This window comes from Chelonoidis abingdonii, chromosome 2 (genome assembly GCF_003597395.2).
Source record: "Chelonoidis abingdonii isolate Lonesome George chromosome 2, CheloAbing_2.0, whole genome shotgun sequence".
In the NCBI taxonomy this organism is placed as follows: Eukaryota; Metazoa; Chordata; order Testudines; family Testudinidae; genus Chelonoidis; species Chelonoidis abingdonii.
The window spans coordinates 103,599,080-103,616,280 of record NC_133770.1 but is presented as its reverse complement, the minus strand read 5'-3'; the positions used below and the strand labels follow the sequence as shown (position 1 = coordinate 103,616,280).

General features: G+C 38.9%; 1 protein-coding gene across 1 annotated transcript in view; it reads right to left on the bottom strand.

The window, feature by feature from the left end:
- CNTNAP2 (contactin associated protein 2) overlaps positions 1-17,201 on the bottom strand; it is a 2,322,964-nt gene that overhangs the window by 1,302,655 nt on the left and 1,003,108 nt on the right. The window lies entirely within an intron of this gene.

Sequence of the window (17,201 nt, the reverse complement as noted above, 5' to 3'; positions counted from 1 at the left end):
GACAAGAACAGAGAGAGAAACGGATAGAAAAAAGGGAAAAAGCAAAGAAGTAGTCTGTTAAAACAGTGTGACCTGGAAAAAAAGTTAGACACACAGCTTTTGGGTCTGTTGATTAAAGAGGCTTGGAACTATAAACTAAGAAATTGCTCCTTTTGTTCTTGGTTCCTCTTGCTTCAGAAACACATGATTTTGTACATGCCTTGTAAATCAACAAGATTGAGTCCAAAAAAAGATACCAGGCTCCATCAATTTCTACTTTGAACTAGAACATGTATCACAGCCCCAAACTTTGACTAGCTGCTTAGGTTGAAAAGGGGCAATGTTATTTTAAGACTAACTAGTGGTAGTGGTGTTCGACTGTTTTACTTTTAACCTTCACATTTCAGCAATAAATGTAAAATGTCAGTGGGATGGTAAAACCAAAACACTAGTGGTTTTACATGCTTTTTAATTGAAGTCATTTGATAATGGACAAAATCTGCTAACTTGAGTCCTGTTTTAATTCAATCAGTTTTCTTTTAGCATACTTGACAGAACAGATGATACCAAAAGAGAGACAATTATGCCATTATATTGGGAGAACACGGCACTTCTTATATTAAGCCATTTTAGTTTGCAATCCATTATCTCTCTAAGTCATTCCCTAATAGCACCTACTTGTATTCTGGCAGACAATCGGCTATTACTGGACGAAAGAAAGTATACTTTTCACCTTTGGTAAAATTTTTATCATTAGAAACTTTTCATTTGATCTCAGTGTAAATGGAACAATTATAATAATGAGCAAAAATGTAGAAGGTGGTTTATAATGGACAAGTCCTAAAGAAATATTTTCCATTTCTTTGAAGTTATTTCCACCTTCTGCCTGCAGTCCTCAGACTGCTTTACACACACTGTTGAAATAAGCTTCCAACACCCCAATGAGCTGGGTAAATAACAACATTCTCAATTTACATAGATGGACATTTATGCATTAGAAAGTTGGGTGACTTGCCATATGGGAAGTCTGTAGCAGAGTCAGGAATTGAAGCCTCTTCTTGACACAGTCTTATACTATCAAACACAAGTTTCTTTACCTTACATTTTAAGGGTAAGCCTCACACACACAAATGTTTACTGGGTGGAGAAACTCAGATTCTCCAGAATCACCATGTTTCAAAACACTGTTGATTTGATATCTCCGTTCTTTACCCCATCCAAACTAATTATTACTCTGCCCACCAACAGTTAGATACAGATTCAGTAGCTTGATCATATTGTTTAATTCTACCTAAACACAATGAAAATGGTGATGGGTTTTTTAGTGGATTGAGTTAAAAAAAATTATTAAGTGTTCAACACATATTTAGCATACAATAACCAAACCACCATTTGGAAATAATATTTGGACCTGATCTTTCAAACAGTTATGTGTGGGAGTAGCTTACAGGAATAGTCCTAATGACTCCTGTGAGTAAAGGTAGTCTGTCGGAATTTGCAGGATCAGGTTCTTTGGTTGGAATTTTTTTTAAAACGATCTAGCCAGTGTAAAGCCAAACAGTAAACTTAAGAAAAAACATTATTTTCCCCCTTTGCTTTTTATCTTTATGATATATGGCTCAGGGCCACCCAGAGGATTCAAACCAATTTTGGGGGCCCCTTCCATAAAAAAATGTTGCAATACTATAGAATACTATATTCTTGTGGGGGCTCCTGTGGGGCCCAAGTCCTGGGGCAAATTGCCCCACTTGCCCCCCACCCCGGGCAGCCCTGCTTTGGCTTCACTCAATATTTTTTCTGGACGTAAGCTCAGATCAGAGTCATGTTTTAGGATACTAGATTATCTGTGATATGCAACTTTTAAAACCATTGGGCCAAATTCTGAAGGCCTTACTCTGTTTTTTTCTCATTTCTTCCTTAGGCAATGTCCCATTGAAGTCAATAGGAGTTAGCCTACGAAAAGAAAGAAAAACACTGAATAAGCCTTTCAGAATTTAGCCCATAGTGTATACATTAAACTACATAATTTATTAAAGACCATTGATCTGATACTGTGCTTCATGGACTGAAACAAGCATGAACTATGGGCTAGTCTACACTGGCAATGTTAAAGCGTTGCTGTGGCTTGTAACATGACCTCTCCCAGCGCTCTAAAAAAACACCCACCTCCACGAGCGGCGTGGCTACCAGCGCTGGTGCTTTACAGTGCTGAAACTTGCTGCACTCAGGTTGGTGTTTTTCACACCCCTGAGTAAGAAAATTGCATCAGTGTAAAGTGCCAGTGTAGACAAGCCCTATGTCACATATAAGTGAGGAATAAAACCCATATTTGCTTATTTCTAAATTTCAGTTCTCTTTCTTTATAACTTTAGAGCCTAGTGATCCCCGCTGTCTAGTGTTGCACAAGCAAATAAAAAAAGATATGTGCTGTCCCACTTAAAGAGGGTGGAATTACTCCAGGATAATAGATCTGTTATGCTGCCCCAATGTGCAGTTAAACAAGGACAATGCACCTCACACGCAGCGCACTGAAGAAGTGGGTGAGGTCCATATCAAAGCAAGTATGGCCAGAGGAAAAAAGGGCTGTGTACTGTACACTCTTGCCAATGCATACTCTGTAGAAGCACATGGATAATGTGGAGTATGTAGTGCTGCGTATATCCAAGTAGTGGTGCAGGGAAGACCAGAATCTGAAAATTACAAAACTACAAGCCACTTGGGCAATATAGTTTCTGGTTTCACTCACTCTGCCTTTGTGTGTATGAAGCAGCTAAGGATGCATCTTACTGATGGTGTTTGGAGATAGGCCTTTGCACTGGTGATTTGCCTCAATAATAGAAGTATTCTCTCCTAAACATCTGTGCTATCACCCAGTCCATGTCATAGGTCAGTCTCTAGTTTCATGCAGTTTGCAGCTGACTGCAAACCAATGACCTGCTAAGCCTGTATTGCAGTGGTTCTCAACCCATGACCTGCGGGCCCCATGCAATGAAGGACACAGCTGTGTGCGGAAAAAAAAAATCAAAATTTCCTGCTCCCGTCTGCAGGGCCGGGACCAGTTGAGGAGGGGGAAGAGGGCATCAGGCAGTCCTGTTGGGGTACTCCTGCGAGAGGCTGAGCTGGTGAATGCAGTAGGGGGATGGGGTGCAGGAGAGTGGGTCTCTGGAGAGGTTTTTTTTGGGGGGGGGGGCCTCTGGGCAGTGATGGGTTGGGGGGTGATGGACAGCACAAGCCCAGGAACTAGTGGTGTTGAGGGAGGTTTTAATTGGGGCTCCATACCTGGCTCCGCTCTGTGGAGGGGTCTTTGGGTGGGTGGTGCTGGGCATATGGGTTTGTGGGGAGGATGTCTCTGAGCAGGGGGTCGGTGTGGTGCTTGGTGTGGGTCTGCCCCTGAGGAGGAGGAGGAGGAGAAGGAGAAGGCGAAGGCTGGCAGCGCAGGGCTGAGCGGGCCAGTGTGCGTCTGTCACAGTGGTTCTCAACCTATGGCTCAAACACCACATTGTGGATCATATATAGTAAATAAATTGAGAACCACCGCTGTATGGTATGATAATGGAACTCATATTTGTTCTGGCTCCCATTGTCACATGCCTAATTATTACTTAGCACCTTTTACCTACAATTCCTCTGTTGACCATGATTTTCCTGTGAAATTCCTTAACACTCCTAGTTATAGATGCTTACTGGGACAGCTATTTGGCACCATGAACTCATTGCTGTGCTTCAAAAACTCCCCCTTCCCTCTCAAATTTTGTAACAAAGAGCACACTTTCTCTCTAGTAGAGTTTCTGTCCACTGCAGTATGTTTTGGGGACAGCTGTATCAATATCTCTTTTCTTACAAGGCCATGTGGTGTTCCAAGAGTCAAATTATTACTTAGTTGCACAGTAAATGCTTCCACAGAGGACAAGTTCGGTGCAAGTTGCAATGGCACATTTTTGAATACACTAGTCTCCTGTGTACTTTGTACATACAGAGAGATGATTAGTACTTCATAAAAAGTATTCTGACTTAAAAAATCCAGTTTAGCTGAGAATATCTGATACACTAAGGCTGTATTGAAATCAAAGGTGGAAAATGTTTTTCCCACAACAGAGTTTTGATTCAACAAGGTTAGACTGCAGCACATTCCTGAGCCATAAATATGTATTTAGAAATCTTCCTGGGATTTAATTTATTTTCTCTTGAGATGTGTGCATGTGCATGTGTATTTTGCTGGTTTTATTTTTTCTGTACCCAACTTTAGAAAATTCTTAAATAACTTAGAAGATCTTTTTTATTAAGTATGCCACCTCCACAGTTCCCTTTCTGAATCCTCAAAAAGCTAGTTTTATATGCAAATTAAATATGCTAATGAAACAATCTATCCACAATTTCTTTTAAACGTATTTTAAAAGTAGGGCTCTTGAGGTAATCACTTTGATTGGACAAGAAGAAACAGATGTTTCTGTTATTAAAAATAAGAGGAAGGACTGGATTAATGAATATAAAGAAAAAACAACCCAAATGCAAGAGCTTAATATGTATTAGGAAACTGAGAAAGATAACATCTCTTGTAGTTATTCTTCAAACAAAATTATTGTAGTTAAAAATCTTAAAATTTCTTTACAGTTAGTCTTGAGAGATCAAATCTGATTGCAGGATGTATACACCTGTGTGGAGTAAATTACTAAGACTTCTCAGGTCAAATCTTCTGCTGGCCAAAATTTTGTTATACATGGGCAGAATTCTTTTGAAGTCAATGGAGAGACACCCATTTTACAAGGTAAGACAACTTGGCCCCTAGTCTTAATCCATTACTGACACTCATTGTACAGCTAAGAACATCAATTAAATATTTAAATAAATGAAAAAATGTTTATGTCATTACTCATATTAGTCTTTAGAATAGTAAACCAAGTGTAACTAAATCATAGGCTATTTACTCTCCAGGCCAGAACCTCAGCTCGTGTAAATTGTTCTAGTTCCATTGGCTTCAGTGGAGTTATACTGATTTACACTGGCTAAGGATCACCTTCGAAAGAAAGCACATAACACTCAGCACCGTGTGGTTGCTCCTGCAACTTGTGGCTGCTCTTGTGTGGGAGCACAAAGCACAAACAAAGGCAGTCCTTTCCCCTGCTTGGGCACTAATGAGGAGACAACCAATTTCTCCATTCTGGCTGTCTGTAAGCAAAGGCTACAGAGGTTCTGCACTCCTCTAAAGGGGAGTGGCTGGGTAAGCTGAATAATGGTCAGAGCCCCCTCCAACGACATGCTACTTTTTATAAAAGTTGTAGTAGTCACCACTCTGGGCTAGCTCCCCATAAAAGCACTACTCCTTTACACCACTTTTTCTGGTTCTGAGCCCACAGTCATCTTTGAGTCTGACCTCTCTCTACATCCTCACACCCAGACTATGTTCTGGCCTTGACAAAGACAATTGTGCCCCATTGATATCTATTCAGAAGGCTGCTGCAAAGAACTTTTTCCTAGCCTGTCAGTTTGACCATGGCACCCCTCTCTTTGCATCTCTTTACCGGCTCCTTCTTCTCCATTGTATCAAGCATAAGCTACTTGTCTTCACTTTCAATGCCCTGCATAACCTATCATCTCTCATTAGGATGACCAGATGTCCTGGTTTTACAGGAACAGTTCTGATTTTTCAGTCTTTTTCTTATATAGGCTCCTATTATCCCCCACCCCCATCCTGATTTTTCATACTTCCTGTCTGGTCACCCTATCTCTCATTCAGTATCAAAAGGTTAAATTTCCCATCTGTGATTAGTCTGTCAACAGCCTCCATCACCCACTTGTAAAATTTTCAAACAAGCACCTTTGTGATGGCTCCCATGCTGCCCCACATCCTTGGGAGACACTCTCGGTAAACAGCTGCAAAGCTAATTCATTGTCCTCCTTCAAAATCCACATTTGTTATTGTGATAGTGCACCCCAAAAGGCTTCATGGAAATATGCTTACAAATGCATAAATGACATAACTGGCATATGTAGCATAAAACATATTCCATGTAACATATCTCTGTAAAGGTTATGATCTATTGAATTCATTCATCCTACTTGTATGAATATGTCATTGTTGTATTCAAAGTTATGAATATTGGCTGCTTACTTGCTTGATTTCTAAGTAGCCTTAGTAAAGCATTTGGTCAGTTTCTTGAGAAAGGACTGTGCAAATTAAGTGCCCAATCAAGAAACACTTAAAGGACAATGGATCTTGGAAGGCTCCAATCCACATAAGAAGTCTACCTGAGGACATTCAGGATAGTATGTAAACAATGGCTGCTGCCTGTAAAAACTGAGTCACGCATGGACATGTGACTTGCCCACCTGACTCCAAAACTCCATCTTGGAGCTGGACGTTGCATAGGAGAGAGCGGGTATCCACCCACAAGAGAAAGTCTATTTAAACCCTTGGGAGACCCCTCCATTTTGTCTTGAGCTGACTAAAGAGATAGCCTCTCCACTCCCAACGATACCTGCAAGAAACTGGAACAAAGGACAGTAACTACAGGGGGTATGAGTGATTGCTGGACACAGACTAGAAGACTACTAGTCTGTAAAAGGAAGCTTACTTGAATTCCTCTAAGGGTGAGGTTTTTATCTGTATTCAGTTTTATTACTGTATAAGACTCAAACTTGCGTGTTTTATTTTATTTTACTTGGTAATTCACTTCGTTCTGTCTGTTACTACTTGGAATCACTTAAACCCTACTTTCTGTAATTAATAAAATAACTGTTTACTTATTACTTAACACAGAGTATGTATTAATACCTGGGGGGGGGGGCAAACAGCTGTGCATCTCTCTCTATCACTGTTATTGAGGGTGAACAATTTATGAGTTTAGGCTGTATAAGTGTTATACAAGGTAAAACAGACTTATTTGGGGTTTGGACCCCATTGGAAGTTGGGCATCTGAGTGTTAAAGACAGGAACACTTCTAAACCTGCTTTCAGTTAAGTCTGCAGCTTTGGGGCATGTGGTTCAGACCCTGGGTCTGTGTTGGAGCAGACTAGCATGTCTGGCTCAGCAAGACAGGGGGCTGGAGTTCCAGGCTGGCAGGGCAGGAAAGCAGGGGCAGAAGTACTCTTGGCACATCAGTTGGCAGCCCCCAGGGGTCTTCTGTGATTTAACCTGTCACAGCCATGAGGCCGCAAAAAAAGTTGACAGTGTTTAGGCTGCTGGTGTGTTGAGTCTGCTGTCTATCATGCTGACCAATATTGTCTCATTGTTTCTTTTTACTCCCCGTCAGGGGGTCATGGATAAGTGTTCACGTTGCACTCCATATCAGTGCCCAGCATTGGCCAGGGAAGCTAATGATTCAACCAGCAGACCAAATTCAGTGATGAATCCTGGTCACATGCCACCTGAGGCACATTGCACAAACATTAAGAAGACTCCTCGTCCACCTGCATCCATTTGTTATATCTCATCTTATACTGAAATGGTAAGCGCCTTGGGACAGGCCTGTCTTTTTGTGCTGTTTGTGTTGTGCCTACCACAACAGAGTGCTGGTCTATGATTAGGGCTCCTAGGTACTACAGTAATACAAATAAGATTCTAATAGTTGCAAATAGAGAAAAGATCCATATGTTCCTCTGCAATTAAATCAAGAAACCATCACCAATAACCAACCTCCCCTGGCCTCTATGCAACCAATTTATGAGAAATGACACCTTGAGCTATTTCAGTGGTCTCATAGTCATATTCTCGTTCTGAAAATAAACTAACAAAAATTTAAATCTTGCTATTAGGTAGTTTAGGGAATAATCCGAAGAAATACATTTTAGGATTTATGACTCAGAAAAGTCCACTTCATTTTTTCAGTGTGTTCTTTTTCTAATATCCAAAGTTTCTATGCACTTAGTCTACCACATATTTAGGCTCAGAAAACTAGAGGAGTGACATATAATCTCTAGAGTGGATTCAAAGCACAGCGTAGTGGCAATAACCACTCGCCAACCAATGATAAATTTGCTCTTCACATTCAAACTTAGTTCTAGCTTCAGGTCATTGGGCGACAACATGGCAAAATTTTGCCTACTAGTGATATTTTAGCTACAGTGAGATGTACTCTGTAATTTAGTGTCAAAACATATGGAACTGAAAGGTTAGTATTTACATTTAAATAAAATCTCTAGCCTCAAATTAATGGAGCACATAAAATGACATCATGGTAAGCCATTTTCCTATTTCCATAATTTATAATGTAGTGCAATAAAAATGGCAAATTTTGTAAATATATGCAACTATAATACTGCAGACTTTACAGTAATCAACCTTCTTACAATAGGCTTGACAACTGGTGATTTCTATTACATAAGACCATACAGTTTGCAAATATTTGTCAAACTTGCAATGATTTTTTGTTTTTACAGGAAACATAAAAATAAATGGAAAAGGGTATTTGCATTTGCACACACAAAATAATGTATTCTAAACTTTAAAACTAGGCATTTACAGACCCTTATGCTAATATTGGAATGAATATTGTTGCCCAAAAGACAGATGCCCCTCTTCTTCTTGCCTTCTTTAACGGGGGGATGGGGGCGCTTATCTCAGTCTCCTGCTTTAATTGTGAAATAGGCCAAAGTTACAAACTCAAATCTCTCTGTCAAGTCAAGCTTGGAGGGATGCTCTATTCTGCCAATGAACAAATTTAAAGTTTCTGATTTCTCCTCCCTTCATTCTAATCCTGGTAAATTCTGCCAATATTGGTCCCAGTACTGAAGCCACTTACTTACGTGCTTGAAGTTCAAGTTAATGGGACTCAGCACATGCTGAAAGTTAAGCGTATGTTTGTTTTCAGAATCAAGGCTGTGCAAAGGTTTTTTAAAAATATTATGCATGAATTATGCATGCCTTCCTGAATAAATTAATTGAATCCACTTTTTTTTTTTTTTTTTAGAATCATAAATATGCAGTCACGGATACGAATTTATTCTAAATTAGTGAATAATTAAATTATTATAGACTAAGTTCACTAGCTTTTATCCTTCATATTCTCTCATTTAAGGAACAAATAAGCTTTTCAGAAATTAAAAATCAATTCTATTTTTAAAGGTACTTTTTCCTCTCAAAACAAACAAACAAAATCTCAGAGACACAGTGCTGGTAATAACTTTATCTTATCTGATAGTTTTCATACTGTCTTACTGTCATCTGCCAAATATACCTCTCCACAGAAGCACCATTTTTCCTAACTAACACTTATTCTTGAGCTGGTCACTATCTTATATTCAGAAGAAGATGCTATCTCCCTGTGTCATCCTTTGAACTCTACATCTATTAAAATTTACCATATTACTATTCTTTTGTCATATTTGTGTGAATTAAAGAAATCCAGCTGCTCCTTTTGGGGACCTTTTGAGCAGTTTTCCTCCCTTCAGTCTCTCTACAGAGTCTCAGGATATTTGTTACAGTCTGTTCATAATTCAGACCCAGGATTAAAGCAGTGTTCGCAGAGTTATGAAGAGGAGTGAAGAAAGTACAGCATAATACAGTTACCCAAATTTCCAACATGTCTAACTGAAATCCTCTCTCTCCATGCCACCATGTTCAGATGTCTCTACCAGGCCCACAGACAGCAATTCCAGGCCTCAGGGAATAGTCAATGGGCGCTTTTCCAGCACAGCCAGGGCTTCCACATGTGCTCCCAGCTGTCTTTGCCACCAGTGGTATCACCTCGTGAGCATCTAGGAGCCCACTGCCATCCACCCAGGTGATTTAAAAGGCCTGGGGCTCCCAACCGCCCTTTAATCATCCAAGCCCCTGGGCAATTGCCCCCTTCCCTCCCCGCCTGCCGGTGGACCTGGAATCTACAAAAACAGTGAAAATATCTCCAGTTTCATTCACATGTGCTCTGAATAAACATTAAGTAAAAAAATAAAATATAACCAAATATATTGTGGTAAAATTGGGTTTAAAGGTTCTATTGCACTGAACTAGTAACAAGCCATATTATCCGAGCATTACTTTCTCCGTAACATCTCAGCAACAAACAATGATGACAGACAGGAAGGTACATACAGAGACTGATGAGCACACAAAATAGAAATAATAAAATTACCTTTTGAGAAACTCAAATTCTGTGTTCTAATTCATCATCCACAATATAACAGTAAATCCCACTCCCAGCAGAAGTTTGTTGTTTCCTGAGGTGGGAGAATGAGAATCACCCTTCTGTCTCATACACCCTAATGGGCTGATTCTTGACAAACACAACATAAGCAAATCCGATTGTCCTGGACAGAGGGTGGAGAGGGAGAATTGAGACCCAGAATTTTGTACATCTCACCTGTTGGGATATCAACCAGCTTGATCTTTGTGAACAGATTAAGGCCCCAATCTACCAAAGAAGTTATTTAAACTTCAGTTTACTAAAGAATGGGATGATTTCAAGTGGTTCAAGTCAGGCACACTCTTAAGTACCTTGCCAAGCCTAAATCTTGCTTATGTTAAACCAGGGTTCCAGCAAGGCCTTCTGAACATTTTCTAGGTTCAACATTCGAATAGCACAATTTTGTACATCTATTTCCTTTTTTAACACTACCTTTCAGTTTTACTAAAATAGTTTAGTTTTCTTTCTTTGTCAATGCTTTCTAATGTGCACCTGTAACATGATTGTTGTGCTTCTGTCAGAGATATACAAAGCTCTAGGCACAAGATTTCATTAGTGGAAATTGTTTGGTCACTGCTACATTCACAGAGCAGCTAGGTTTTTTTTTTAATAATAGGATTAAGACACTAAAAATTCCTTTATATCCCTTTATCTTCATTGTGCATATGTCTTGGACGATAAATGACAAAAACATCCCACTTTTCTTCCAATCCCACATAACTATTTTTTTCAGGGTATAGAAGTGTCTCTTCCTTCCTTTGTGACAGGAATCTAATGGAAGGAAAGGTGCACTGTAAAAAGCTAGAAGGGAACATGATGATAGCCAACAAAGAATGGCTACATTGGCTGGACTCTCTGGAATTTGGTGTTCACTTATGTAAACTGACACCCAAGGCTGGTTGCTAATAATTAACAAGAGGGGTTAGATTTGAAGAATTACTTTCTTTAAATACACATTATGGATGAAATCATGCTAGCAACAACTGTGGACTAGATTCACCCTTCCGTTAGGCAAACTCCTGCAAGCATAAATCAAAGCACGGGCCTCCTGATAGAACAAAGGACATGAGGGAGCTCATTTTACCATGGACCAGGGAGCCACAAGGTCCTAACACAGCCTGAAGATTTGACAGCCTGGGCCCAGGCTCTGACATCTGACTTCAAAACAATTCTGTTCTCCACTAGTATAAACCTCAAAAGGAGGGGTGTGGAAACACCTGCCCTGCCAAGGAATGGGATGAAGCTCCCTGATGTTTTGTTGGCCTTGCTGCCAAGGGGAAATACAATTTGACTCTCTCTACTCAAGGCAAAATGCATCTTCCCCTGCATTTGAAAATATTTGCTGCTAACACATCGCTATCACACTTTCTCTGACCAATGTAGATGCTATTCCTTATAGCTTTGCTGCCCAGATAGAGGAAGGTTTTACAACACAGTTCTGAGGAAAGGAAAAAAACCAGTAAGAGAAACCATGGTAGAACTGTGCTAGCAATCAGAATGTTGAAATGTGTGTTGCCTGGTTTTAGCTATAGTGTGGATAGGCTCTAAGCCTAAATGTGTCATGAAGCAGTCTTATTCTGTTTGCAGATTTTTTGGGCAAAACCCCCCACACCACACACTTTTCACAATCATAATGAGCAGGCACTGAATTATGATGTTAAGCAGACTCAATTAAACTGGTGGTGAGAGTTCACGGATAACTTGTAGCAATGGTAGTGAACACAACTACCATGCAGTCTGCATTAGCAGAGCTGTCCAACCCCTCCTGCAGCTTGGTGTATGTGTGACATTTCATAGTTATATTCAAGATGTATGGTTCCAGTGCATGGCTGTTATCTTCAGAGATGGATGACGTAGCACTGAAAAAGAATGAAAGCAGGCCTGAATGGTGGTTTTTTGTTTGTTTGTTTGTTTTTGAGATTTTAATAAAAAGCGTATATGATTTAACTCTTCCCTTTCCCCACAAGAGTTCTACATCTGAGGTCCTTTCAGATATTTCACGGACACCTCTCTCAGACAAACTTATATGGACTGCAGTGAGAATCTGCCTAAACAAGTACAGAGTAAACACCGAGCAAGTTCTGTTGGGTACTATATGATTACTTTAGAAACACAGGCTGACTATTCCAGTAACTTATCCCCAGTGTAAATCCTTTCTTCATTTTATTATTTTAGGATATCAAGGAAAGTGTCACCATTTGTATTTGTGTATGTTTGCTAATATTCTAACCTTTCCGCCCCTATTTAGTGAATGAGTAATTCAGTAGATAGGTTTTGGAGATGAAAGACCAGTGCACGGATGTTCAAATTCTGCCTTTGGCCTCAAATGACAAACAGTTTGATAATCTTGTTCTTATCCTCAATTGTGCATATCACAAAATCATTCCATTTTAGCACAATATTTGAAGACAGCTCCTGTTACAATGCTGGAGGGAAAGATCAACATTGATATAATGGTTATTTTTTCCCATTTTATTAAGCAATGAAGAACTTTCATTGCTGTCAACGAGGCTGCCATTTTTAATATAAACATGTACAATGGCCGGTGTATGTCCCAACAAAGCTTTATACAGTTTATAAAAGACAAATGTTCTCTCTCAGTTGAACTACAAGTAAAAGACTTCAGAGCTTAGGTTGGTATTTTCTGAGAAAGCCATCAAAACAAAATGAAAATGTTGGCATTTCAAAACACTGTTTTGCATTTTACTGAGTACTGCCTGTACCAGACTGTCCGTACTAGACTGCCCGTGGACTACACAAGGAATAGTGCCTGAATATCAAGTAGAATTGCTGGAAGATGTATGACCTCTGCTTTTGTCTGTAAACAAAAAGGTATTTTGTTATTGTTTTCCAAGAACTTTATTTAGGAGAAATGCCTAAAGTGAACAGTAGCTCACAAACTGAGCCCTGGGCTTCTCTTCCCTCTTCTCTCCTGCTCCCCAACCCAACAGGTTCTCAGTAGAAACAGTTTTCAACTGTGTCTTATTTCAGCCATTGTGCTAGACAGAAATAGTGAAAGATAATGTACAATTAATCATGCAAGCCCAAACCATATCCAGTATGGGAAACCCATACAGGAAATGTTGGAAGCTTTGCCTAGGCACATTTCCTAGACATTTTTTGGGGAAAAAGGGCCTGTTTACCTACCCACATTAGAAGATCAAGTTCCAATTTACCACCAAGTTTTCTCCAGTGCACAATTTATGTAATAAAGCAGAATCACTCCCATGAAATCTAACACAACATCAATGGACCTTCCAGCACAAGACTGAGAATAGAACTATCACAGCTAAGCTCAAGTGCAGTACAAAACTCTGGAAACTACCTTTTCCATTCCCAACAGACACCAGCTAATATAGAATAGGGGACAACAACAACAAAGCAGCATTACCAAAAATCACAAGCATCTTGTCAAAGTTAGTGTGTGTTTGCGTGTGGTGGGAGAAAACAAAATAGCAACATATATTGTGTCGATATTGATTTCACTCATATATACTAGCTTTTAAGTGAGAAGGTCCAAGGATTTTTAATCTCAAATTTAGTCTTCATCATGTAAAAGGGATCATTCTTTCACCTTTTATCTGAGAGTCTACTGAGATACTTTGGGCCTTCAAGAGCCAATGGCCCTCTGCCAGTTACTCCTGGACCCTATATAGGGGCCTCCAGAAGCCTTGCCTTCTCCTTCTCTACCCTACAAGGTAATGAGAGGAAGAAAAGCCCCTTTTGTTATTGGCCAGAAGTTTTATCCCCACCCCCTGTATTGGGCCACGAAATCCATTCCTTTCCAAGCTACTACTGAGAAACCTCCTTGAGATAGTCCCCCATCCTGTCGAGTAGCAACCCCACACCATGTGAGGTACAGCCTTTTATCCCAGTTGTTACAAGTCAACCACTTAGTCATAGCTGTGGAAGTAACTGTTTCATCCATTAACTCCTTTGTGGCTGCTATATTGTGGGGTTTATACACCTCATCACACTCCAATATTGTTTTTAAAGTTATCTGCTTTTGTTGTCAATGATTGTGGAAGTTTTTCTTAAATACACACACACACACGAATCACTGAGTGGAAATTTCCTATTACAGTTGTCTAACCCATAACCTTGCCATGGCATGGTTGTTTCCACGTAATACTTTGTTTTCTTTTAGTAATTTTTTCAGGCTAGTTTTAACAGTAAAAAAATATACCAGGCCAGATTCTCAGCTAACACAAAGCAACACTGCTTCACTGAAATCACTGGAGCTACATCCATTTATGCCAGCTAAGGTTCTATCCCACCATATGGAACAATCTGGAAAATGTCGGAGGTTGGACCGAGTAATCTTACATGCCTTTTACATCCATCACTCTATGATAAATTGAATCGCAGTAAGGGAGAAGTAGTTGCTTCTCCAAAATTAAGGTTGCAATTAACTTCTATTATAAAGTCATAATTTACTCCACCATACTTTCAAAATTGTGAGATGTAGTCTAACAGTAAAAGAGAATGAAACTTAACTACAGCGGCTCTGGTGTCCTTCTAGAATGTCTCTGTAAATTTTAAAATAAAATAGCTGAATAGCTCATTGAAAGTGTTTCCTGTTTTGTAACTTTGACTTCTGTTTAGCATATCTTTGTCTCACATATCATTATTTCTGAATAGGAAATGGCTTGTTATAAACTCTTCCAATTTTCCACATAGTTTAATCTCTCTGAAAACTCACATAATAGAAAATCACATAATTTACAGAAGTCAAGCACTTCAAAGCAAGGGAAAAAATAGCTGAGGACAACATAAATATTGTATTTTGGACACAGTAAGAAAAAAAATACATTACTCTTATCAAGTGCAACAAAATGCCTATTTCATCATTATGTAACCACCTTAACTCTGACCTAAAATACTATTATTTGATTAGTAATCTCAAATGAGAGCCACAACACAATCTGTCTGAGAAACAAAAACCAAAAATATGCTATAAACCCAACAGTGCAAAAAACTTACACGTGAGTAGTTCCAGTACTCACTCAAGAGGGAGTCTGTGTGTGTGTGTGTGTGTGTCTGTGTGTAAGGTTAATCTAGTGCATAACTGCTTGCAGAAATGGGGTCTAATTTTGTACTTGTTACAATAAAATTGTCATTCCAAGTTTGTATGTTTTTGAAAATACACAAACTTGGAAAGATAATTTGAGATAACAAATATTGCTCTGTCTAGGAAATATTCAATTTATGTATTTTGAGTATTAAAAAAATAGCATTTACAATATAAAACAATCAAATGTACGTTTAAAATAGAATGACAATATTGCAGAAATTGTTTATTTCAATCAAAATGTCCTTCCTAGCATCAAAGTCTTTAAATACTGACTTTTACTTTTTTGCTGAGCCATATTTTTCAGGAAACGGAAATAGACAAAATGCATTTCCTTCATTTAATTTTTGAGCTTCTCAGACAAATTATCAACCAGTAAGGTTTGCTCTAAATCCCATTCAAATCAATGGAAAAACTCCTGTTGACTTCAGTGGGCTTTGAATCAGGTACATAATTTTCCAACTTTAAAACAACACCTGTAAACTTCAAAATGTCATTTTAAAAAATTAAGGAAAAGTTCTAAAAATATTGCTATTATATATCAGCCAACCTTTTCATCTTAAGATAATAAAAAATGGAACTTGAAATAGGAGATTCATAAAAGGATACAATTCTTTCCAGTAAATAGAAGGAAAAAATACATGTGTAAAACAGCTGTAAAGATTATAATGTACGATAGAATTTTTTATCTGAAGAAAATTGGCCCTGTAACTTTTTCCTGTGTGCTTAGCAGAAGACTTCACCATAATGCACAGAGAAAACAGAGTGCCCATTGGCTTACAAAGAGACCAAAGCCATACAACAAGAGGTTTAAAATTACTTAATAAATAGAAATCCATTGATTGTAATTCTTTAATCCCATCACTAGATTTAGGAACCTTTATTCTCTAGGAGTACCACAGAACAAAAGCCTCTTACCCTCAACGGTTTGGTAATATCTTCCAGCTGCTTTTGCTGCTTCAGTGGAAGTCAACAAGGAGGAAAATCTGTGCAGCATTTGAGTCTTTTGAGATATAAAAGTTCCTAACAAAAAATGGGACTTTATCCTGAGATAGAATCTTCAGAAGCAGGCTTCTTATACACCTTTTAAAATTTCTCTTAAAAGGACACTCTGGTTAAAATTATGGGCTAAATTCTGCTCTCAGTCACTCAGCTGTAACTCTGAAATAAACTCTTCTCTAGTTTATTCTGCATTCACATTGGTTACAATGGCATAACTGATGTTAATAGAGTCCCTATTTGTACTCTTGTGAGGAGAATCATACCCCAGGATTTCCATCAGTGTAATCTAGGATCAATTTGGCCCTAAAGACAGTGTGAAAAAACAAAGCAAAATTGCTTTACCCAATGTTGTAAGCAAGACTTCAGATTTTTAAAGCTGATGTCATACCTTTTCACTATTTGTGATGTTTACTTTTTGCATTCATTCTAGATTGAACAATGAAAAAAGACTGCATTTTCACTTGAGTTTCTAATCCAGTGTTCAGGTCCTTATGCACCACACAGTGCGGCACGGTTTGAGAAAAACTGATTTCACTGGAATTGTATACAGATCCATGGTCCCTGATGGACCAAAGCCAGCTATACTAACTTATGTCAGGACTAAGGCAGCTGGAGAATCAAGTAATCTCTTCCCTGAGCCCCCTTTCATCACCTCTGCACCAAGAATATTTTTGTGCAAGGGAGAATCTGGTCCAGTTATCCCCAAAATTTATGTCAAATTCTGATGGGCCGTCTACCACCAGACAAGCCCCAGTGATCCACATTTGTTATGAAGATAGATCTTCACTGATATCACTGAACACTTTAACAGGCTTTCCTCAGTGCCAGGAAATTAGAAATGGAAGGAGTTTCTTATGGAAATAAATTCAGGGAAGAATGAGAACAAACACCCATAATATCCAGATGTTAGATACACTAGTGAGTGCTGACTGACAAATATTAAAACTACATATTGTGACAAAGTTCCTCCTCTACCTTGGTGGGTCCTGCGCTTATTGGCGGATTTGTTCACCTCAGTGATCTTCCCCTCT